The following is a 25,728-nucleotide window of genomic DNA, read 5'->3' as shown; positions in this document are numbered from 1 at the left end:
TACTCACATGTACACACACATACATGAGCATACTCACATGTACACTCACATACATGAACATACTCACATGTACACTCACATACATGAACATACTCACATGTACACACACATACATGAGCATACTCACATGTACACACACATACATGAGCATACTCACATGTACACTCACATACATGAACATACTCACATGTACACACACACATACATGAGCATACTCACATGTACACTCACATACATGAACATGCTCACATGTACACACACATACATGAGCATACTCACATGTACACACACATACATGAGCATACTCACATGTACACTCACATACATGAACATACTCACATGTACACACACATACATGAGCATACTCACATGTACACACACATACATGAGCATACTCACATGTACACTCACATACATGAACATACTCACATGTACACACACATACATGAGCATACTCACATGTACACTCACATACATGAACATACTCACATGTACACACACATACATGAGCATACTCACATGTACACACAGTCGCACACACATACATGAGCATACTCACATGTACACACACATACATGAGCATACTCACATGTACACTCACATACATGAACATACTCACATGTACACACACATACATGAGCATACTCACATGTACACACACATACATGAGCATACTCACATGTACACTCACATACATGAACATACTCACATGTACACACACATACATGAGCATACTCACATGTACACACAGTCGCACACACATACATGAGCATACTCACATGTACACACACATACATGAGCATACTCACATGTACACACACATACACACATGTATAGATACACACATAGATGTACACATAAAAACACAAAAATGGTTAAGCTTCTGAAAACCTGTAATGGCTTTTTTGATATATAGTATAGTTTTTACAGCAAATCGATATTTAATATCCTGAATACTTATAGCTTTTCTTGTGAATGTGCTAAGCCTGTTTACATAAAACACGGTATAAAAATAAGGACAATAAGGGAATACATATCATGTTAGAAAATGAAAAGAAATATCGCACAAAAACTATGTGCGCCAGCCGGGACTCGAACCCGGGTCGCAAGAATGGGAATCTTGCATGATACCCCTACACCACTGGCGCTGTTGTAGATTTAGCCCAAAATAAGTCATTAAGTAGCAAAGCACAAGTGTCATATGACTAATTAAATATATATGTTCTCTTGTTATTCTTATTATTGTTGTTATTATTATTATTATTGCTATTATTATTATTATTATTATTAATAATAATAACAAATAATAATAATAAATAAGCTGGTAAAAACGACCACTTATGCATTTAATCTGAGTAGTTTCTTTTTCTTAGCTTGACAAATTATATCTTTGTTTTCATTAGAGTATTAAAAAATATATTTTTCTCCAGACAAGAAATGGAGTACAGATCTTAAAGGGTTAAGTGTGGGTCTCCCAGGGAAGACATCACATGACAGGGTGAAGCCCTGGGATATATATAATGATGTCATCTAGAATTAACCCTTAACTAATCATGACCTCTCAGTACAGATACTGGAATTAGTCTATTGCAGTGAATGACTCTCCCTTATTGTCACTATAAAGAGGCATGTCCTTGCCAGCTAATGCAGATGTAGGAACTCTCACTATCAGCCAATCAGTATGCATACTACAGTATCACATGTGCACAAGTAAGAAACTGTTGGTTTTAGTAAAAAAAAAAATTCAAAGAAAAAAAGTCCTAATTTAATTATTGGCGTATCTTCATTATTGATAAAAGTGCCTTGTGACATTAGGGACTTGTACAGACCAGAAATATTTCTATTTACGTTTAAAATGTGTGAAAATGTAATAAATAAAGAAATCAAAATATGTATTTATTTGTATCATAAGGTGCAGTAAGTTTCATCATTTTAATCTTACTAATTGGTTTAAATACTTCATGTTATTTTAATTATTTCTGTTGTTATTTAGTAATTATATTACCCTAATTTCAAACCTATTTTAACGGCAAAACAAAATATAGAAAAATAAAAATAATTGCGCCAGCCGGGACTTGAACCCGGGTCGCAAGAATGGGAATCTTGCATGATACCCCTACACCACTGGCGCTGGTGGTTAACAGGGGCAGTAAATCTCATTTTTATTTAGTACATGTAATATGAGGCAGATTATTTAATATATATATATATATATATATATATATTTTTTTAATACATTTTAAATAGATTTCTGTATGAACATGGGTGTTATACATAGGGAGGGGTCTAGAAGACGGCCGGTTGTGGACGTTGATTGGCCTGGTGGTGAGGGTGGGGGAGCTCCCAAGAGGGGTAGGGGAGTTAGTACGGCTCGGAGTAACAGCCGGCAAAGAGGGGGAAAGAGCAGCAGACCTTTTCCTCCCCTGGATATGTATTCACGTTCTACTGTTTTTCAGGATCAACCACGGCAGTTGGCACAACAGGGACGGCCAGCTGCCACTTCTACTGGAGGAGGGCGAGAGGCTACGGGGCAACGCAGCAGCGGGCTCCAGGCGACTTTCAGCAGTCCTTCAAGCGTCAGGAATACGGAGAGCACTTCAGCAGGTGAGACAGGGTTGTTGAATGTGGGGGGGGAGTGATATTACATTGTGTGGTGTTAGGAGTGTGGATTGTGACTCAGTGACAGGGAGTGTAGTGGCGGGATTGAAAGTGATGTTAGCCAAATTGGAAGGAGTTGGCCCTGCGCGAGGGGTTGGTGTAGAAAGAGCGTGGGTCCCTGTTGACAGGCCGGCGGGTGTACCGATTGTGGAGAGGGTTGAGGACTGCAGTGTGGCGGTCCCTGGTGTCTCAGGGGGTGGTGTCTCGGTTGTGGCGCAGACTTCCGGGCCTATAGTGGGGTCTTCCGGGGTGGCATTGAGGCAGGGTGAGGGAGCTGAGTTGAGGGTGGCTGATACAGCAATGTCTCGGTCGTGTCTCTGCTCAATCGGGCCGCTGGGGATGCACTTGACCTCTGAAGTGAGGGATAAGATATATAAGAGGGATTTTATCGAATTGTTCTCTCTTCTCCCGCTTGAGCAGTCTTTCGAGATCCCGGAGGACTCTAAGAAAGACGTGGCCAAGAAGGAGGAGGAGGAGAGAAAAAAGAGATATAGGAAGTTGCCGAAAACATTTTCTAACTGGTTTCAGGCATTTTTAATATATGCTAGTGTGTTTGCAAGTAAATTTCCTGACCAGGGTTCGGCGCTTTTTTGTTATCTTGATGAGGTGTCTTCTGCTCAGCGGACGTACGGGGGTATGGCTTGGTGGTCATACGACGAGCAGTTCAGGCAACGCTTGTCAGTTAAGCCGGAAATGCGGTGGGACGACCGTGACATGGGGTTGTGGCTAAAAATCATGACGCCTCTAAGATCTTCCCAGTCCTTTCGATCAGGAGCCGGTGGCGCCTCCATCGGGGGATCCCCTGCCACGGTCAGAAAAGGTTGTTGCTTTGCCTATAATGAAAAGTTTTGCAAGTGGGGAGCAGCATGCAAGTTTAAGCACGAGTGTTCAGGGTGTGGGGGGGCACATTCCTATGCGAAGTGTTTCCGTAAGGGTAAACCGAGCGGGGTTGGGGATGCGTCTGACAAAGGGGGCAACCCTGGTGAGACTCACCGCAATGGAGCCTTGGCTCGCCCTGTACGCTAGGCGGAAGGTTTTGATAAGGCGGCGTTGCTTTTTCATGGTTTTCAATTTGGCTTTGTGATTCCGTCACAAGGGGGTTGTGGGGTTTTTAGGGGTAGTTTAAAGTCGGCTCGTTTGTGGCCTGGGGTAGTCGTTGAAAAACTGATGAAGGAGGTTGAGTTAGGTAGAATGGCGGGCCCGTTTGATCGCCCTCCTTTGGTTGATTTGGTTGATTTGCGGATATCACCTCTTGGGGTGGTTCCTAATAAGGAGCCTGGTAAATTCAGGCTCATTCATCATTTATCATTTCCCAAAGGGGGATCTGTTAATGATGGCATTCCTCAGGAGTTGTCGTCTGTTAAGTACGCGTCGTTTGATCAGGCGGTTAACCTAGTCAGAGAAGCTGGTGCCGCTGCTTTACTGGCTAAAGTGGACATTGAGGCAGCTTTCAGACTGCTACCTGTGCACCCGACTTCGCAGCATCTGTTGGGTTGTTGCATGGATGGTGCCTACTATGTGGATTTGTGCTTGTCCATGGGGTGTTCCATATCCTGCTCGCTGTTTGAGCATTTTAGCACTTTTCTAGAGTGGGTCGTTTCTGAACGGGTGGGCCTTTCGTCATTTATCTTGACGACTTTTTGTTTGTGGGTCCAGCGGGTTCAGGGGATTGTATACTCTTGCGGGACGTCTGTTATCAGGTTGCGGCTGATTTCGGTGTGCCCATTGCGTTTGAAAAGTCTGAGGGGCCGGTGACATCCCTTGAATTTTTAGGCATTACCATTGACTCGGTGGCCATGGAATGTAGATTGCCTAGGGATAAGGTTTCTGATTTGGTGGAGGTCATTGACCGTTCGTTGTTATTGAAGAAGGTTACGCTTCGAGAGGTGCAATCCCTGGTGGGAAAGCTGAATGTCAGCCGCTCTGGAATCAATCCGGGATGTAACCCAACTGCTAGCGTGAATTGAAAGCACACGCTAGCACACTGAGAAATATCCAGGACGTGACCCACTCAGGAAGCAGATTAGAAGATAACAAAAATGAATATTGTTCCAGAATGCAGGAAAGCCACAAAGGATAAAACGTCCCTTTAAGTAGTACAAAGAACAAAAAGGAAATGCTCTTACTTGAAGCTTCAGAAAAAGGTCCTCTTTAGCAGGCTTGTAAAACAAAGGAAAAGTTCTCTTTTGCAGCTTGTAAAAGTATAATGTCCCTTTAAGCAGGTTTATCACAAACAGAAAGGCTAAGTTCTCTTTTGCAGCTTGTAAAAGTAAATGTCCCTTTTAAGCAGGTGTATAACAAACAGAAAGGCAAAGTTCTCTTTTGCAGCTTGTAAAAGTAAATGTCCCCTTTTAAGCAGGTGTATAACAAACAGAAAGGCAAAGTTCTCTTTTGCAGCTTGTAAAAGTAAATGTCCCTTTTAAGCAGGTTTTGTTTATCAAAGAAAAGGTTTAAAGGTAAAGGCAAAAGCAAGGTCAGGCAGGCAGAAGTCGGCATCCAAATATCAGCAAAAGGTATAGGCAAAAGACAAGGTCAGGCAAGCAGAAGTCGGCATCCAAGTATCAGCAAAAGGGATTAGGCAAGAGGCTTGGTCAGGCAGGCAGAAGTCGGTACACAAAAGAACAAAATTGATATGGTACTCACAATCCAGGGAAACAAACAAACGGGCCCAGATTCAGATCTCCCGCCGAGATTTAAAGGGCAGGAGCGTAACCGTCATCAGAGGGGTGTGAGAGAAAGCGTCATGTTGCTAAGCAACATGACGTCAGAGGCACAGAGAAGTTCCGGGAGCCGCGGCGACACGGCGATGAACGGAAGCAATCATGACAGCACCCCCTCCTCAAGGACCCCTCCGGGGGACAGGACCAGGTCTATCAGGATGAGTCTTGTGGAAGGTCTTGACCAATATAGGAGCATTTACTTGATGAGCAGGTTCCCAAGAACGTTCCGTGACTGGATAACCCTTCCAATGAATGAGATAATACAATTTCTTGCCCCGCAACTTGGAATCTAGAATATGGCTGATCTCAAACTCAGGATGTCCATGCACCAATAACGGTGGAGGTTTAGAAAAAGGCTTAGAATACCTGTTAATCATCACAGGTTTTAAAAGAGAAACATGGAATACCGGATGGACTCTGAGAGACTTGGGTAAAGCTACCCGATAAGCAGTGGAACATACCTGACCCAGTATTCGGAAAGGACCCACATATCGTGGTCCCAATTTGTTAGAAGGTTGTTTCAGGCGAAGAAATCGAGAGGAAATCCAAACTTTATCACCAGGGCGATATTTGGGAGCCTTCTTCCGTCGAAGATCCGAAAAGAACTTGTAACGTCTAGAAGTTACAGAAAGAATACGATGTATCTTCTGCCAATGTCGAGTTAATCTTCGGGCTGTAAGATCAGAAGCAGGATTCACTGTGGAGGAAGTATGCAAAGGGAATGTCCTAGGCTGATATCCGTAAGCTGCATGAAAAGGAGAAGTCTGAAGGGAGGAATTGTACCGGGCATTATGAGCCAATTCAGCCAAAGGAAGGTAAGAAGTCCAGTTAGAGTGATAATGATCCACATAATGTCTAAGATATGTTTCAAGACACTGGTTTACTCTTTCAGTCTGACCATTCGATTGTGGGTGGTGAGAAGTAGAGAGAGATATAGTAGTACCAAAATGTTTACAAAGTGACCTCCAAAATCGAGAAACGAATTGTACCCCTCTATCTGAAACAATATCTAGAGGAAATCCATGGATTCTTACAATATGTAGAATAAAAAGTTCAGAGAGTCTTTTGGCAGATGGTAATCCTGGCAAGGGTACAAAATGAGCCGTCTTAGTGAACCTGTCGACCACCACCCAGATAGTATTGTTCCCAGTGGACAAGGGAAGATCGGTAATAAAGTCCATGGATACATGAGTCCAAGGCTGGTGAGGTATAGGCAATGGTTGGAGTAATCCTGAAGGAAGTTGGCGTGGAGTTTTGTTCATGGCACATTGTGTGCATACTGAGACGTAATCCTTCACATCTTGAGAGAGTGTAGGCCACCAGACATGTTGTTTGAGGTTTCGAGTGGTAATACTGATGCCAGGATGTCCAGAAAGGGGACTATCATGAGCCCAAAATAAAATCTTGGAACGAAGGCGTTCAGGAACAAAGAGTAAACCATCGGGAGGTTTACAGGACAAAGGAAGATGCTCTTGAGCGGACTGTAATTCTTGTAACCAAGAAGTTGTTAACTGGGCAATGACTTCATGAGGTTGGAGAATGGTACCAGACTCAGGAACTGGGGTATCTTGAAATTGTCTGGAAAGTGCGTCTGCTTTAATATTTTTTGAACCAGGTATGTAAGACAAATTATAGTGAAACCGAGAGAAGAATAATGACCAGCGTGCTTGCCTGGAATTTAGTCGTTTGGCTGTTTGGAGATACAGAAGGTTCTTATGATCAGTAAGTATAGTAAATGGCAAAGAAGTACCTTCCAGCCAATGTCTCCATTCATCCAATGCCATTTTGATGGCAAGCAACTCTTTATTCCCTACGTCATAGTTAAATTCGGAAGGAGTGAATTTTTTAGAGAAAAAAGCAACAGGATGAATCCTTCCAGTCTCTGGTATTCGTTGAGACAGAACAGCTCCAGCAGCAACAGAGGAAGCATCCACCTCCAGAATAAATTGAAACTCAGGATTTGGATGACGAAGGATAGGAGCTGAGGAAAAAGCTTCTTTGAGAGATTCAAAAGCTTCTATAGCCTCAGACGGCCATACTTTACAGTTTTGTCCTTTTCTTGTGAGAGAAGTAAGAGGAGAAGTAATAGTAGCAAAATTCTTGATGAACTTTCTGTAATAATTGGCGAAGCCTAGGAAACGTTGTAAAGCCTTCAAAGAATCAGGTCTTGGCCAATCCAAAATGGCAGAAAGTTTAGTAGGGTCCATTTCGAATCCAGATGCCGATATTACATAACCCAGAAAGGGTATGGATTTTTGATGGAAAGAACATTTCTCCAGTTTAGCAAACAGATGGAATTCTCTTAGACGTTGAAGTACTTTCTTGACGTGGTGCACATGATCTTGGGGGTTCTGAGAAAAAATTAAGATGTCGTCCAGGTATATGATAACAAAAATATTCAAAAAATCACGAAAGATCTCGTTTACAAAATGCTGGAAAACCGCCGGAGCATTGCATAGCCCGAAGGGCATGACCAAATATTCATAATGCCCAAATCGAGTGTTAAAGGCAGTCTTCCACTCATCTCCTTTGCGTATACGGATCAAGTTGTATGCACCACGTAGGTCGAGTTTGGTGAAAATGGTGGCTCCCTGAAGATAAGTAAAAAGTTCAGGAATAAGGGGCAGAGGATAACTGTTCTTGATGGTAATCTGATTCAATCCACGATAATCAATACAGGGTCTTAATCCGCCATCCTTTTTTCCCACAAAAAAGAAACCAGCCCCTACAGGAGAAGAGGAGGGTCGAATAAATCCTCTAGCCAGATTGTCTTTTATATATTCTTCCAGAGCCATGTTTTCTGGTTTAGAAAGTGGATATGTCTTGCCTCGAGGATAGGCAGCCCCAGGAAGGAGATCAATGGGACAATCAAAAGGGCGATGAGGAGGAAGACGTTCAGCTTCTTTTTTGGAGAAGACATCCACAAAGTCATGGTAATGCATAGGTAAGGATTCCGGAGTTTCAACTGTGAGAGCAATAGTGAGTGGTAACTTAGTAATCTTTTGAAGACATTTAGTCTGGCATATAGATCCCCAGGAAGTGAGTTCACCGAAAGTCCAAGAAAAAATGGGATTGTGAATCTGGAGCCAGGGTAATCCCAAGATAATGGGAAATTGCGGAGTGGGAATGACATCGAAACAAATTGTCTCAGAATGAAGTATTCCTACGGTGAGGAGTAAGGGTTGAGTAGAAAACTGAATGTATCCAGAACCCAAAGGATCTCCACTGACCGTAGAGACTGAAATGGAATACTCCTTCTTTAGTAAGGGTATAGAATGAGTAGAAACAAATGTAGAGTCAATGAACACACCTCCAGCACCAGAATCAATTAGAGCTTGGGTATAGATCTTCTTATGTCCAATTAGAAGAGTTACTGGAACAAAGAGTTTCTTGTATAGGGAATGACCACTATTTTGGCTTAACTCAGTTCCCTGGACTAGAGTTAAGCCCTGGCTTTTACTGGCCTAGTAGGACAATCCCTTAATAAATGCCCTTTAAGGCCACAGTACAGACATAAGCCAAGAGTCCGTCTTCTTAAGCGTTCAGTCTCAGTTAATTTTATACTTCCTACTTCCATGGGTTCAGCCTGATCAGTAGTAGGAGAGGCTGGAGTGACTGGATTAGAAAAACGAGGAGCTAAACGAAAAGGAGTTCGAGTGGAAGTCCTCTGTGTTCTATCCTTTTCTTGTTGGCGTTCACGAAACCTGGCGTCGAGACTGATACAGAGATTTATTAAGGCTTCTAAGGACTCTGGAAGTTCACGATACACCAATTCATCCTTGAGACGCTCAGAAAGTCCTTTACGGAAAGCGGCTCTGAGTGCTCCCTGATTCCAAGTGGTTTCAGAGGCAAGGGTGCGGAACTCAATTGCATATTGAGAGACTGGTTGATTTCCTTGACGTAAATCCAGGAGAGTAGCTTCAGCAGCGGATGACCTTCCAGGTTTATCGAATACGTTTGAGAATGTAGATAGAAATGTATCAACATCCAACAGTATAGGATCATTCTTTTCTAGCAAAGGTGACACCCAAGCCAAGGCTTTTCCTTTCATTAAGGAAATAAGAAACGTGATTCTAGAAGAGGCAGTAGCAAAGAGAGTAGGGCTATTTCGGAAATGAAGACGGCATTGATTCAGAAAACCTCTACATTCTTCAGGATTCCCATCATATTTATCCGGAAGAGGTATCCTGGGACTTAGTTGTACCTGAGACTGATTGTTAGGAATCGGAGGAGGTAATGCCTCAATCGGATTTGGATTGGGATTAGGATTGGGAGGTGCGGTAGCAACCAAATTTTGTAATAGAGCAGTAATTTGATCAAGTTTAGTGTCCAGAGACTGCAAGTGAGTGGCATGAGAACCCAAGAGCTGTCCCTGGTGAGCCACGGCCATAGATAATTCAGTGGGGTCCATTTTTATGGCCCGTTTGTAATGTCAGCCGCTCTGGAATCAATCCGGGATGTAACCCAACTGCTAGCGTGAATTGAAAGCACACGCTAGCACACTGAGAAATATCCAGGACGTGACCCACTCAGGAAGCAGATTAGAAGATAACAAAAATGAATATTGTTCCAGAATGCAGGAAAGCCACAAAGGATAAAACGTCCCTTTAAGTAGTACAAAGAACAAAAAGGAAATGCTCTTACTTGAAGCTTCAGAAAAAGGTCCTCTTTAGCAGGCTTGTAAAACAAAGGAAAAGTTCTCTTTTGCAGCTTGTAAAAGTATAATGTCCCTTTAAGCAGGTTTATCACAAACAGAAAGGCTAAGTTCTCTTTTGCAGCTTGTAAAAGTAAATGTCCCTTTTAAGCAGGTGTATAACAAACAGAAAGGCAAAGTTCTCTTTTGCAGCTTGTAAAAGTAAATGTCCCCTTTTAAGCAGGTGTATAACAAACAGAAAGGCAAAGTTCTCTTTTGCAGCTTGTAAAAGTAAATGTCCCTTTTAAGCAGGTTTTGTTTATCAAAGAAAAGGTTTAAAGGTAAAGGCAAAAGCAAGGTCAGGCAGGCAGAAGTCGGCATCCAAATATCAGCAAAAGGTATAGGCAAAAGACAAGGTCAGGCAAGCAGAAGTCGGCATCCAAGTATCAGCAAAAGGGATTAGGCAAGAGGCTTGGTCAGGCAGGCAGAAGTCGGTACACAAAAGAACAAAATTGATATGGTACTCACAATCCAGGGAAACAAACAAACGGGCCCAGATTCAGATCTCCCGCCGAGATTTAAAGGGCAGGAGCGTAACCGTCATCAGAGGGGTGTGAGAGAAAGCGTCATGTTGCTAAGCAACATGACGTCAGAGGCACAGAGAAGTTCCGGGAGCCGCGGCGACACGGCGATGAACGGAAGCAATCATGACACTGAATTTCGCGTGTCGAATTATTCCTATGGGGAGGGTTTTCTGTAGGAGATTATCTTTAGCTACGGCTGGTGTGAATAAGCCGCATCATTTTGTTCGGCTTTCCAGGGAGCTGAAGGATGATTTGAGGGTTTGGAGACAATTTCTGTTAGGTTTTAATGGCTCTGCGTTAATTCAGGCAGTGAGGGTCTCTAATGAGGAGCTGGGTTTGGTGACGGATTCGGACGGTGGTTGTGGTTTCGGTGCTTATTTCATGGGCAGATGGTGTGCAGCTCGGTGGCCAGAGGAACGGTTTTCCTTGGGTCTGGTGAAGAATTTGGTGTTCCTGGAGTTGTTCCCTATTGTGGTTGCCCTGTTTGTCTGTGAGGGAGAGTTGAAGAATCGGGCTGTTGTTTTTTCTTCCGACAATATGGGAGTTGTGTACGCCTTAAATACACTGACGGCTACATCTTTGCCTGTGTTGAGATTGTTGCGTTTGCTTGTCCTGAAGTGTTTGCGAATGAATGTTTGCCTTAAGGCCAAACATATTCCTGGTGTCTGTAATTCAATAGCAGACTCCCTCTCTCGGTTTCAGTGGCAGCGTTTCTGGGAATTGGTACCACATGCAGACGAGGAGGGCTGCCCGTGTCCGAGTTTCTTGTGGTGACTTGGGGTGGAGGACTGGCTGGACTGGTGAAAGACTCATTGGCACCAGGTACTTGGGCAGCTTATTCAAGAGTGTGGTTGGAGTGGGAGAATAGGTTGTTGTCCCAGGGTTTGCGAGAAGGGGAGGTTGATGGTACTGGTGCGTTGCTTGACTGTATGTGGGAATGGGGTGTTTCTCAATTGTCACATTCCGCTATGGACAGGCGTTTGGCGGCATTGGCTTTCCGCTTCAAACTATTGGGTTTGAGAGATATTACCAAAGGTTTTTGTGTTCGGCAGGTGCTGAAGGGCTTGAAGAAAGGGTTGGGTGGTCCCTTCCCTGACCATAGGCGACCTATTACTTTTTCGCTGTTGCAGCAGGTGTATATGGTGTTACCTTTGGTGTGTTTGTCTGATTTTGAGGTGTGTTTGTTTAGGGTGGCGTTTGTCCTGGCTTTCTTTGGAGCCTTTCGTATTTCGGAGTTGGTTAGTAAGAATTTGTTTTCTATGGGGGGTTTGGCTTTTTTGGATGTGGCTTTGTTTGATCAAAAGGTGGAGATATTTTTGAGTAGGAGTAAGACTGATCAGCTGGGTAAGGGCATAACGGTGATCCTTTTTCCTAGTGGTTTGGAAGTGTGTCCTTGGCGATGTTTGTTTGAGTATTTTCAGGTACGTCCTGTGATGGGGGGTTCGTTGTTGGTTCACGCGGATGGTAGGCTGTTGTCGCAAGCTGTTGTCGCAATTCCAATTTCGGACGGTTCTTAACAAATCATTGTGCCGGTTGGGTTTTAATATCAGAGATTTTGGGTCACATTCCTTCCGCATAGGGGCGGCAACTGAGGCTTCGGTGAGGGGTTTATCAGATTCATTGGCCGGTGGTGTTCCGACCGCTATCGCCGGTATGTTCGCCCTGATTTAGGAGTTTAAGCTGTGTGGTGTTGTTATTTTCTTCTTTGTGTTTTTAGGTGTCGACCGTTTGTGGCTTGTCGGCCATTCTTTAATTTATTGGGCTCGAAGAGCGGCTGCAGCCAAAGTGGATGGATTGCAGTTGGGTATACCTAAGTCAAGATGTGAGGTCAAATGGTTTGGTGTCAGGGGGCTACGTTGGGACAGGTTGTTGCCGCTAGTGGTGGATTATTGCAGATGCTACCAGCATCCGACGGTGTTGTTGATCCACGCGGGGGGCAATGATCTTGGTTTTCTGCCTCAGAGGGAATTAGTGAGAAGCATGAAGAGGGACATTGGAAGGCTGGTGGATTTATTCCCTAAGATGAGAATTGTATGGTGGGACATTTTACCTAGAATGGTTTGGAGGGCGGCATGGGACCCGGTGCGCCTTGATAAAAGCAGGCGCAAAGTTAATAAGTTGATGGGGTCATTTGTCAGGAGACTTGGGGGCTCGGTGGTTCATCATCCAGACTTAGCTGAGGTTGGTCAGGGCGAATTATATTTGACTGATGGAGTGCATCTTAATGATTTTGGTCTGCAGTTGTTTTTGCTTGATTTTAAAGAGGCGGTTGGTTCTTTGGTGGGGTTGGCGGGACTGGGCTGAAGGGGTCAGGCCAGTCGGTGGCGGGGGGTGCTATCCCTTACATTTACAGTAATTTATGATCAAATTGTTAGTGTGGTATTTGCATCCCTTTGGGGGTTATTCAAGATGGGGTCTCTAAGGGCAAGGGGTTCTTTAGAGACTTATGTTGATTATTGATAACGGGCTCAATCAAGTTGCACGGTTGGGTCCAGTGGATGGAGTGACGGCCAGATAAATATATATTTAGGTCTATCACCGCTGTTATGTGTAATGTGTTTACAATTATTTGCACTGTTATTTATTGAGTTATTAAAGTTTTATATGGTTATTTATTAATAAAGGAGCTGCGGCCAATTTATACCAACGCTAAGTCTGTTGTCTTATTTATGGATAATTTTATTTAAGAGTATGTCATTGTATTATTTGTGTTAGGAGCCGTAAATTAGCGACATAAAAGGTCAAGTGGCTCCTGTAAGCGGTGCAAAGCTTAGCTGGAGGGAGCTTTGACCGCGGAGCACAGTGTAGGCTGATCTTGGAAGGAAGTGGGGGAGGAGCTGCAAGGTGATAAAGCCTTGGGGCTGAGCGGGAAAGCCAGCAGTTGTGTTTAGTGAAAGTTGGTGAAACGTCTCCCTCCCGCCCGTCCCTGTTTTTCTGTTTGCTGGAATTGTTTTTTCTTGTGTGATTGTCGCAGTTGGTAGGCGGGGGTGCTAGCCCTTACATTTACAGTAATTTATGGCCAAATTGTTAGTGTGGTATTTGCATCCCATTGGGGGTTATTCAAGATGGGGTCTCTAAGGGCAAGGGGTTCTTTAGAGACTTATGTTGATTATTGATAACGGGCTCAATCAAGTTGCACGGTTGGGTCCAGTGGATGGAGCGACGGCCAGATAAATATATATTTAGGTCTAGCACCGATGTTATGTGTAATGTGTTTCAATTATTTGCACTGTTATTTATTGAGTTATTAAAGTTTTATATGGTTATTTATTAATAAAAGAGCTGCGGCCAATTTATACCAACGTTAAGTCTGTTGTCTTATTTATGGGTAATTTTATTTAAGAGTATTGTATTATTTGTGTTAGGAGCCGTAAATTAGCGACATAAAAGGTCATGCTGTTCCTCTCTGTATTTATCCCAGGTCTGGCCCTACGTACTGGGAACTAGCTGTGCAGCCAAGACATTTTGGTTTCAGATGAAGTTTTCTTCGAATATTCAGGGAATTTTGTTTCCTCAAATATTTGTTGGCTGCAGTATTCGGTATTCGTTTAATTTACAACAAAATGAATACTGAATTTTTGTTAAACATTTATATGCGTTTTCATTAAAACGTAAGTGTTTCAAAGCTACAGGTGAAAAGTTCATCTGAGAAAAACACAGGATGACAAAAAAGAGGCGCATGTGTGTACCAGTAGAATCAACAACAAAAAAGGAGAAAACCACAACAGGGTACTCACATTTATTCACAGCACTCATACAGTGCTATCAGACACGTACTGGGCATTCACAGCAACCCAGCTTGCTGAACTCCTCTGTAGCAACAGGATCACTCTTGGAAAATCTCTTGGATACTGGGAGAAACTTGCCCACGAGAGCAAATCCCCACACTGGATGCAGGATACCAGGAGCAAACACAGGAACTATACCAAGGCTTAACAGCAGGGTAATCTCAGTCCCAGTGATGATAAGACATAGGGGGTGTATAAAAAATCAGCGGCGGTTCCAGAAATGAAGTAAAAAAGATTTTATTAAAACATTCTTAAAAACAAGAACCAACAGGTAGGGCAAAAAATTGTCCTCCTTGTATTAATGCGACGCGTTTCTCAGCACGAACGCTGTTTCATCATGCATATGCCTGATGAAACAGTGCTGTGAATAAATGTGAGTACCCTGTTGTGGTTTTCTCCTTTTTTTGTTGATTCTACTGGTACACACATGCGCCTCTTTTTTGTCTTCCTGTGTTTTTCCCAGATGTCATTCTTCATTTGATGTACGGAGAGAGCAGCTGACGTGTCCTTTTGTGCAGAACTTTCATCACACACCTTTTCTGGATTTGAAATTTGAGACTTTCGTATTCATCTATTTTGGTTTGATACTTTAATACAATTTTTTTCTGTCATTGTTTCATATCCTTCTAGAGCGCCACCTATTTAGATCTCCCTTGTGTGATCTTTGTTTGTAGGTGAAAAGTTCACCTGTAGCTACAATACTCACCCTAACGTGCTCTGTGGAGTATGCTGACCCGATCCTCTTATTGCCAGAGCTCGTCCGCTCTAGTACCTGGCTTACGGCAAGTGCAACTTCAGTGCAAGTCCTGGGAGACGAGTGCGCTAAGCTTCCTGTTAGCGCATCGGGGGCCCTGGCAAGAAGTGGATAGGGTTAGCGCACTCTCCTGAGCACATTAAGGTAAGTATTAATTCCCTAAAAAAATAAGCAAATAAATACTGTGCATTCGTACGAAAATGCATGCACATCTCAACTGGGAACTGTCCTACTCACTGTTACTTCTGCTACAGGTCAGAGACGCCTTCTTTACCCTCTTCTGTGGGCAATATCAATCACAGCCAAAAGGTAAAAAAATAAATGAATTAAATTTAAGGCTAAATGAAAACATCATTAGTGTTTGACACATAATAAGACATAATCCCTTTTCATAAATATGACATCTAACTCGTGACCCCTTTTTTGAGGGGGAAAAAGTGAGAGTGGTGTGAATTTTACTTTGACACATTTTACTTTGACACATAGTCAAGTCAGTCAGGTGAATATTGCAAAGCTCCATAACGCATATATACACCAGCACCATAAGTAAGGTCAGTAGACACTGGGTGTATAGGAAGAGGTATTAGCAGGAGGTAAGGTCAGTAGACACTGGGTGTATAGGAAGAGGTATTAGCAGAAGGTAAAGTCAGTAGGTGCTGGGTGTATAGGAAGAGATATTAGCAGCAGGTAAGGTCAGTAGGTGCTGGGTGTATAGGAAGAGGTATTAGCAGCAGGTAAGGTCAGTAGGTGCTGGGTGTATAGGGAGAGGTATTAGCAGCAGGTAAGGTCAGTAGGTGCTGGGTGTATAGGAAGCGGTTTTAGCAGCAGGTAAGTTCAGTAGACACTGGGTGTTTGGGTGTATTGGAAGAGATATTAGCAGCAGGTAAGGTCAGTAGGTGCTGGGTGTATAGGAAGAGGTATTAGCTGCAGGTAAGGTCAGTAGGTGCTGGGTGTATAGGAAGAGATATTAGCAGCAGGTTAGGTCAGTAGGTGCTGGGTGTATAGGAAGAGGTATTAGCAGTAGGTAAGGTCAGTAGGTGCTGGGTGTATAAGAAGAGTTATTAGCAGCAGGTAAGGTCAGTAGGTGCTGGGTGTATAGGAAGAGGTATTAGCAGCAGGTAAGGTCAGTTGGTGCTGGGTGTATAGTAAGAGATATTAGCAGCAGGTAAGGTCAGTAGTTGCTGGATGTATAGGAAGAGGTATTAGCAGCAGGTAAGGTCAGTAGGTGCTGGGTGTATAGGAAGAGGTATTAGCATCAGGTAAGGTCAGTAGGTGCTGGGTATAGGAAGAGATATTAGCAGCAGGTAAGGTCAGTAGGTGCTGGGTGTGGAGGAAAAGGTATTAGCAGCAGGTAAGGTCAGTAGGTGCTGGGTGTATAGGAAGAGATATTAGCAGCAGGTTAGGTCAGTAGGTGCTGGGTGTATAGGAAGAGGTATTAGCAGTAGGTAAGGTCAGTAGGTGCTGGGTGTATAAGAAGAGTTATTAGCAGCAGGTAAGGTCAGTAGGTGCTGGGTGTATAGGAAGAGGTATTAGCAGCAGGTAAGGTCAGTTGGTGCTGGGTGTATAGTAAGAGATATTAGCAGCAGGTAAGGTCAGTAGTTGCTGGATGTATAGGAAGAGGTATTAGCAGCAGGTAAGGTCAGTAGGTGCTGGGTGTATAGGAAGAGGTATTAGCATCAGGTAAGGTCAGTAGGTGCTGGGTATAGGAAGAGATATTAGCAGCAGGTAAGGTCAGTAGGTGCTGGGTGTGGAGGAAAAGGTATTAGCAGCAGGTAAGGTCAGTAGGTGCTGGGTGTATAGGAAGAGGTATTAGCAGCAGATAAGGTCAGTAGATTATGGGTGTGGAGGAAGAGGTATTAGCAGCAGGTAAGGTCAGTAGGTGCTGGGTGTATAGGAAGAGGTATTAGCAGCAGGTAAGGTCAGTAGACACTGGGTGTTTGGGTGTATAGGAAGAGGTATTAGCAGCAGGTAAGGTCAGTAGGTGCTGGGTGTATAGGAAGAGGTATTAGCAGCAGGTAAGGTCAGTAGGTGCTGGGTGTATAGGAAGAGGTATTAGCAGCAGGTAAGGTCAGTAGGTGCTGGGTGTATAGGAAGAGGTATTAGCAGCAGGTAAGGTCAGTAGGTGCTGGGTGTATAGGAAGAGGTATTAGCAGCAGGTAAGGTCAGTAGGTGCTGGGTGTATAGGAAGAGGTATTAGCAGCAGGTAAGGTCAGTAGGTGCTGGGTGTATAGGAAGAGGTATTAGCAGCAGGTAAGGTCAGTAGGTGCTGGGTGTATAGGAAGAGGTATTAGCAGCAGGTAAGGTCAGTAGGTGCTGGGTGTATAGGAAGAGGTATTAGCAGCAGGTAAGGTCAGTAGGTGCTGGGTGTATAGGAAGAGGTATTAGCAGCAGGTAAGGTCAGTAGGTGCTGGGTGTATAGGAAGAGGTATTAGCAGCAGGTAAGGTCAGTAGGTGCTGGGTGTATAGCAAGAGTTATTAGCAGCAGGTAAGGTCAGTAGGTGCTGGGTGTATAAGAAGAGGTATTAGCAGCAGGTAAGGTCAGTAGGTACTGGGTGTATAGGAAGAGGTATTAGCAGCAGGTAAGGTCAGTAGGTGCTGGGTGTATAGGAAGAGGTATTAGCAGCAGGTAAGGTCAGTAGGGTGCTGGGTGTATAGGAAGAGGTATTAGCAGCAGGTAAGGTCAGTAGGTGCTGGGTGTATAGGAAGAGGTATTAGCAGCAGGTAAGGTCAGTAGGTGCTGGGTGTATAAGAAGAGGTATTAGCAGCAGGTAAGGTCAGTAGGTGCTGGGTGTATATGAAGAGGTATTAGCAGCAGGTAAGTTCAGTAGGTGCTGGGTGCATAGGAAGAGGTATTAGCAGCAGGTAAGGTCAGTAGGTGCTGAGTGTATAGGAAGAGGTATTAGCAGCAGGTAAGGTCAGTAGGTGCTTTGTGTATAGGAAGAGGTATTAGCAGCAGGTAAGGTCAGTAGGTGCTGTGTGTATAGGAAGAGGTATTAGCAGCAGATAAGGTCAGTAGATTCTGGGTGTGGAGGAAAAGGTATTAGCAGCAGGTAAGGTCAGTAGGTGCAGGGTGTATAGGAAGAGGTATTAGCAGCAGATAAGGTCAGTAGATTATGGGTGTGGAGGAAGAGGTATTAGCAGCAGGTAAGGTCAGTAGGTGCTGGGTGTATAGGGAGAGGTAATAGTAGCAGGTAAGGTCAGCAGGTGCTGGGTGTATAGGAAGAGGTATTAGCAGCAGGTAAGGTCAGTAGGTGCTGGGTGTATAGCAAGAGTTATTAGCAGCAGGTAAGGTCAGTAGGTGCTGGGTGTATAAGAAGAGGTATTAGCAGCAGGTAAGGTCAGTAGGTGCTGTGTGTATAAGAAGAGGTATTAGCAGCAGGTAAGGTCAGTAGGTGCTGTGTGTATAAGAAGAGGTATTAGCAGCAGGTAAGGTCAGTAGGTGCTGGGTGTATAGGAAGAGGTATTAGCAGCAGGTAAGGTCAGATAGTGCTGGGTGTATAGGAAGAGGTATTAGCAGCAGGTAAGGTCAGTAGGTGCTGGGTATAAAGGAAGAGTTATTAGCAGCAGGTAAGGTCAGTAGGTGCTGGGTGTATAGGAAAAGGTATTAGCAGCAGGTAAGGTCAGTAGGTGCTGGGTGTATAGGAAGAGGTATTAGCAGCAGGTAAGGTCAGTAGGTGCTGGGTGTATGAGAAGAGGTATTAGCAGCAAGTAAGGTCAGTAGGTGCTGGGTGTTTAGAAAGAGGTATTAGCTGCAGGTAAGGTCAGTAGGTGCTGGGTGTATAGGGAGAGGTATTAGCAGCAGGTAAGGTCAGTAGGTGCTGGGTGTATAGGAAGAGTTATTAGCAGCAGGTAAGGTCAGTAGGTGCTGGGTGTATAGGAAAAGTTATTAGCAGCAGGTAAGGTCAGTAGGTGCTGGGTGTATAGGAAGAGGTATTAGCAGCAGGTAAGGTCGGTAGGTGCTGGGTGTATAGGAAGAGGTATAAGCAGCAGTTAAGGTCAGTAGGTGCTGGGTGTATAGGAAGAGGTATTAGCAGCAGGTAAGGTCAGTAGGTGCTGGGTGTATAGGAAGAGGTATTAGCAGCAGGTAAGGTCAGTAGGTGCTGAGTGTATAGGAAGAGGTATTAGCAGCAGGTAAGGTTAGTAGGTGCTGAGTGTATAGGAAGAGGTATTAGCAGCAGGTAAGGTTAGTAGGAGCTGGGTGTATAGGAAGATGTATTAACAGCAGGTAAGGTCAGTAGCAGCTTGGTATAGGAAAATGTAATAGCAGCAGGTAAGGTCAGTAGGTACTAGGTGTATAGGAAGAGTTATTAGCAGTAGGTACGGTCAGTAGGTGCTGGGTGTATAGGAAGAGGTATTAGCAGCAGGTAAGGTCAGTAGGTGCTGGGTGTATAGGAAGAGGTATTAGCAGCAGTTAAGGTTAGTAGGTGCTGGGTGTATATAAAGAGGTATTAGCAGCAGGTAAGGTCAGTAGATGCTGGGTGTATAGCAAGAGGTATTAGCAGCAGGTCATATCAGTAGGTGCTGGGTGTATAGGAAGAGGTATTAGCAGCAGTTAAGGTTAGTAGGTGCTGGGTGTATATAAAGAGGTATTAGCAGCAGGTAAGGTCAGTAGGTGCTGGGTGTATAGGAAGAGGTATTAGCAGTAAGGTCAGTAGGTGCTGGGCGTATAGGAAGAGGTATTAGCAGCAGATAAGGTCAGTACGTACTGGGTGTATAGGAAGCGGTTTTAGCAGCAGGTAAGTTCAGTAGACACTGGGTGTTTGGGTGTATAGGAAGAGATATTAGCAGCAGGTAAGGTCAGTAGGTGCTGGGTGTATATGAAGAGGTATTAGCAGAAGGTAAGGTCAGTAGGTGCTGGGTGTATAGGAAGAGGTATTAGCAGCAGGTAAGGTCAGTAGGTACTGGGTATATAGGAAGAGGTATTAGCAGCAGGTAAGGTCAGTAGGTGCTGGGTATATAGGAAGAGGTATTAGCAGCAGGTAAGGTCAGTAGGTGCTGGGTGTATAAGAAGAGGTATTAGCAGCAGGTAAGGTCAGTAGGTGCTGGGTGTATAAGAAGAGGTATTAGCAGCAGGTAAGGTCAGTAGGTGCTGGGTGTATAGGAAGAGTTATTAGCAGCAGGTAAGGTCAGTAGGTGCTGGGTGTATAGGAAAAGTTATTAGCAGCAGGTAAGGTCAGTAGGTGCTGGGTGTATAGGAAGAGGTATTAGCAGCAGGTAAGGTCGGTAGGTGCTGGGTGTATAGGAAGAGGTATAAGCAGCAGTTAAGGTCAGTAGGTGCTGGGTGTATAGGAAGAGGTATTAGCAGCAGGTAAGGTCAGTAGGTGCTGGGTGTATAGGAAGAGGTATTAGCAGCAGGTAAGGTCAGTAGGTGCTGAGTGTATAGGAAGAGGTATTAGCAGCAGGTAAGGTTAGTAGGTGCTGAGTGTATAGGAAGAGGTATTAGCAGCAGGTAAGGTTAGTAGGAGCTGGGTGTATAGGAAGATGTATTAACAGCAGGTAAGGTCAGTAGCAGCTTGGTATAGGAAAATGTAATAGCAGCAGGTAAGGTCAGTAGGTACTAGGTGTATAGGAAGAGTTATTAGCAGTAGGTACGGTCAGTAGGTGCTGGGTGTATAGGAAGAGGTATTAGCAGCAGGTAAGGTCAGTAGGTGCTGGGTGTATAGGAAGAGGTATTAGCAGCAGTTAAGGTTAGTAGGTGCTGGGTGTATATAAAGAGGTATTAGCAGCAGGTAAGGTCAGTAGATGCTGGGTGTATAGCAAGAGGTATTAGCAGCAGGTGATATCAGTAGGTGCTGGGTGTATAGGAAGAATTATTAGCAGCAGGTAAGGTCAGTAGGTGCTGGGTGTATAGGAAGAGGTATTAGCAGCAGGTAAGGTCAGTAGGTGCTGGGTGTATAGGGATAGGTATTAGCAGCAGGTAAGGTCAGTAGGTGCTGGGTGTATAGGAAGAGGTATTAGCAGCAGGTAAGGTCAGTAGGTGCTGAGTGTATAGGAAGAGGTATTAGCAGCAGGTAAGGTCAGTAGATGCCGGGTGTATAGGAAGAGGTATTAGCAGCAGGAAAGGTCAGTAGATTTTAAGGGTATAGGAAGAGGTATTAGCAGTAGGTAAGGTCAGTAGGTGCTGGGTGTATAGGAAGAGGTATTAGCTGCAGATAAGGTCAGTAGGTGCTGGGTGTATAGAGAGAGGTATTAGCAGTAGGTAAGGTCAGTAGGTGCTGGGTGTATAGGAAGAAGTATTAGCAGCAGGTAAGGTCAGTAGGTGCTGGGTGTATAGGAAGAGGTATTAGCAGTAAGGTCAGTAGGTGCTGGGCGTATAGGAAGAGGTATTAGCAGCAGATAAGGTCAGTACGTACTGGGTGTATAGGAAGCGGTTTTAGCAGCAGGTAAGTTCAGTAGACACTGGGTGTTTGGGTGTATAGGAAGAGATATTAGCCGCAGGTAAGGTCAGTAGGTGCTGGGTGTATAGGAAGAGATATTAGCCGCAGGTAAGGTCAGTAGGTGCTGGGTGTATATGAAGAGGTATTAGCAGAAGGTAAGGTCAGTAGGTGCTGGGTGTATAGGAAGAGGTATTAGCAGCAGGTAAGGTCAGCAGGTACTGGGTATATAGGAAGAGGTATTAGCAGCAGGTAAGGTCAGTAGGTGCTGGGTGTATAGGAAGAGATATTAGCAGCAGGTAAGGTCAGTAGGTACTGTGTGTATATGAAGAGGTATTAGCAGAAGGTAAGGTCAGTAGGTGCTGGGTGTATAGGAAGAGGTATTAGCAGCAGGTAAGGTCAGTAGGTGCTGGGTGTATATGAAGAGGTATTAGCAGAAGGTAAGGTCAGTAGGTGCTGGGTGTATAGGAAGAGGTATTAGCAGCAGGTAAGGTCAGCAGGTACTGGGTATATAGGAAGAGGTATTAGCAGCAGGCAAGGTCAGTAGGTGCTGGGTGTATAGGAAGAGGTATTAGCAGCAGGTAAGGTCAGTAGGTGCTGGGTGTATAGGAAGAGATAGTAGCAGCAGGTAAGATCAGTAGGTGCAGGGTGTATAGGAAGAGGTATTAGCAGCAGATAAGGTCAGTAGATTCTGGGTGTGGAGGAAGAGGTATTAGCAGCAGGTTAGGTCAGTAGGTGCTGGGTGTATAGGAAGAGGTATTAGCAGCAGGTTAGGTCAGTAGGTGCTGTGTGTATAGGAAGAGGTATTAGCAGCAGATAAGGTCAGTAGATTCTGGGTGTGGAGGAAGAGGTATTAGCAGCAGGTTAGGTCAGTAGGTGCTGGGTGTATAAGAAGAAGTATTAGCAGCAGGTAAGGTCAGTAGGTGCTGGGTGTATAGGAAGAGATAGTAGCAGCAGGTAAGATCAGTAGGTGCAGGGTGTATAGGAAGAGGTATTAGCAGCAGATAAGGTCAGTAGATTCTGGGTGTGGAGGAAGAGGTATTAGCAGCAGGTTAGGTCAGTAGGTGCTGGGTGTATAGGAAGAGGTATTAGCAGCAGGTTAGGTCAGTAGGTGCTGTGTGTATAGGAAGAGGTATTAGCAGCAGGTAAGGTCAGTAGGCGCTGGGTGTATAGGAAGAGGTATTAGCAGCAGGTAAGGTCAGTAGGCGCTGGGTGTATAGGAAGAGGTATTAGCAGCAGGTAAGGTCAGTAGGCGCTGGGTGTGGAGGAAGAGGTATTAGCAGCAGGTAAGGTCAGTAGATGCTGGGTGTATAGGAAGAGGTATTAGCAGCAGGTAAGGTCAGTAGGTGCTGGGTGTATAGGAAGAGGTATTAGCAGCAGGTAAGGTCAGTATGTGCTGGGTGTTTAGGAAGAGGTATTAGCAGCAGGTAGGGTCAGTAGGTGCTGGGTGTATAGGGAGAGGTATTAATGGCAAGTAAGTTCAGTAGGTGCTGGGTGTATAGGAAGAGGTGTTAGCAGTAGGTAAGGTCAGTAGGATGCTGGGTGTATAGGAAGAGGTATTAGCAGCAGGTAAGATCAGTAGGTGCTGGGTGTATAGGAAGAGTTATTAGCAGTAGGTAAGGTCAGTAGGTGCTGGGTGTATAGGAAGAGGTATTAGCAGTAGGTAAGGTCAGTAGGATGCTGGGTGTATAGGAAGAGGTATTAGCAGCAGGTAGGGTCAGTAGGTGCTGGGTGTATAGGGAGAGGTATTAATGGCAGGTAAGTTCAGTAGGTGCTGGGTGTATAGGAAGAGATATTAGCAGCAGGTAAGGTCAGTAGGTGCTGGGTGTATAGGAAGAGGTATTAGCAGCAAGTAAGGTCAGTAGGTGCTGGGTGTATAGGAAGAGGTGTTAGCAGTAGGTAAGGTCAGTAGGATGCTGGGTGTATAGGAAGAGGTATTAGCAGCAGGTAAGGTCAGTAGGTGCTGGGTGTATAGGAAGAGTTATTAGCAGCAGGTAAGGTCAGTAGGTGCTGGGTGTATAGGAAGAGGTATTAGCAGCAGGTAAGGTCAGCAGGTGCTGGGTGTATAGGAAGAGGTATTAGCAGCAGGTAAGATCAGTAGGTGCTGGGTGTATATAAAGAGGTAATAGCAGCATGTAAGGTCAGTAGGTGCTGGGTGTATAGGAAGAGGTATAAGCAGCAGGTAAGGTCAGTAGGTGCTGGGTGTATAGGAAGAGGTATTAGCAGCAGGTAAGGTCAGTAGGTGCTGGGTGTATAGGAAGAGGTATTAGCAGCAGGTAAGGTCAGTAGGTGCTGTGTGTATAGGAAGAGGTATTAGCAGCAGGTAAGGTCGGTAGGTGCTGGGTGTATAGGAAGAGTTATAAGCAGCAGGTAAGGTCAGTAGGTGCTGGGTGTATAGGAAGATGTATTAACAGCAGGTAAGGTCAGTAGCAGCTTGGTATAGGAAAATGTAAGAGCAGCAGGTAAGGTCAGTAGGTGCTGGGTGTATAGGAAGAGGTATAAGCAGCAGGTAAGGTCAGTAGGTGCTGGGTGTATAGGAAGATGTATTAACAGCAGGTAAGGTCAGTAGCAGCTTGGTATAGGAAAATGTAATAGCAGCAGGTAAGGTCAGTAGGTACTAGGTGTATAGGAAGAGTTATGAGCAGTAGGTATGGTCAGTAGGTGCTGGGTGTATAGGAAGAGGTATTAGCAGCAGGTAAGGTCAGTAGGTGCTGGGTGTATAGGAAGAGGTATTAGCTGCAGGTAAGGTCAGTAGATGCCGGATTTATAGGAAGAGGTATTAGCAGCAGGTAAGGTCAGTAGGTGCTGGGTGTGTAGAAAGAGGTATTAGCAGCAGGTAAGGTCAGTAGATGCTGGGTGTATAGGAAGAGGTATTAGCAGCAGGTAAGATCAGTATTTGCTGGATGTATAGGAAGAGGTATCAGCAACAGGTAAGGTCAGTAGGTGCTGGATGTGTAGGAAGAGGTATCAGCAGCAGGTAAGGTCAGTAGGTACTGGGTGTATAGGAAGAGGTATTAGCAGCAGGTAAGGTCAGTAGGTGCTGAGTGTATAGGAAGAGGTATTAGCAACAGGTAAGGTTAGTAGGTGCTGGGTGTATAGGAAGAGGTATTAGCAGCAGGTAAGGTCAGTAGGTGCTGGGTGTATAGGAAGAGGTATTAGCAGCAGGTAAGATCAGTATTTGCTGGATGTATAGGAAGAGGTATCAGCAACAGGTAAGGTCAGTAGGTGCTGGATGTATAGGAAGAGGTATCAGCAGCAGGTAAGGTCAGTAGGTACTGGGTGTATAGGAAGAGGTATTAGCAGCAGGTAAGGTCAGTAGGTGCTGAGTGTATAGGAAGAGGTATTAGCAACAGGTAAGGTTAGTAGGTGCTGGGTGTATAGGAAGAGGTATTAGCAGCAGGTAAGGTCAGTAGGTGCTGGGTGTATAGGAAGAGGTATTAGCAGCAGGTAAGGTCAGTAGGTGCTGGGTGTATAGGAAGAGGTATTAGCAGTAGGTAAGGTCAGTAGGATGCTGGGTGTATAGGAAGAGGTATTAGCAGCAGGTAGGGTCAGTAGGTGCTGGGTGTATAGGGAGAGGTATTAATGGCAGGTAAGTTCAGTAGGTGCTGGGTGTATAGGAAGAGATATTAGCAGCAGGTAAGGTCAGTAGGTGCTGGGTGTATAGGAAGAGGTATTAGCAGCAAGTAAGGTCAGTAGGTGCTGGGTGTATAGGAAGAGGTGTTAGCAGTAGGTAAGGTCAGTAGGATGCTGGGTGTATAGGAAGAGGTGTTAGCAGCAGGTAAGGTCAGTAGGTGCTGGGTGTATAAGAAGAGGTATTAGCAGCAGGTAAGATTAGTAGGTGCTGGTTGTATAGGAAGAGATATTAGCAGCAGGTAAGGTCAGTAGGTGCTGGGTGTATAGGAAGAGGTATTAGCAGCAGGTAAGGTCAGTAGGTGCTGGGTGTATAGGAAGAGTTATTAGCAGCAGGTAAGGTCAGCAGGTGCTGGGTGTATAGGAAGAGGTATTAGCAGCAGGTAAGATCAGTAGGTGCTGGGTGTATATAAAGAGGTAATAGCAGCAGGTAAGGTCGGTAGGTGCTGGGTGTATAGGAAGAGGTATAAGCAGCAGGTAAGGTCAGTAGGTGCTGGGTGTATAGGAAGAGGTATTAGCAGCAGGTAAGGTCAGTAGGTGCTGGGTGTATAGGAAGAGGTATTAGCAGCAGGTAAGGTCAGTAGGTG

At 44.7% G+C, this 25,728-nt stretch overlaps 2 non-coding genes across 2 annotated transcripts; both read right to left on the bottom strand.

Annotated features, from left to right (window-relative positions):
- Nucleotides 1-1,077: 1,077 nt before the first annotated feature.
- Nucleotides 1,078-1,148, bottom strand: TRNAG-CCC (transfer RNA glycine (anticodon CCC)). The gene has a single exon. It is a non-coding gene; the product is annotated as a tRNA-Gly (tRNA).
- Nucleotides 1,149-2,060: 912 nt separating this feature from the next.
- TRNAG-CCC (transfer RNA glycine (anticodon CCC)) lies at nt 2,061-2,131 on the bottom strand. The gene has a single exon. It is a non-coding gene; the product is annotated as a tRNA-Gly (tRNA).
- Between the last annotated feature and the right edge of the window lie 23,597 nt (nt 2,132-25,728).

This window comes from Bombina bombina, chromosome 7 (genome assembly GCF_027579735.1).
Source record: "Bombina bombina isolate aBomBom1 chromosome 7, aBomBom1.pri, whole genome shotgun sequence".
Taxonomy (NCBI): domain Eukaryota; kingdom Metazoa; phylum Chordata; class Amphibia; order Anura; family Bombinatoridae; genus Bombina; species Bombina bombina.
Note: the sequence above shows the minus strand (reverse complement) of the source record. Positions and strands in the feature narration are given on the sequence as shown.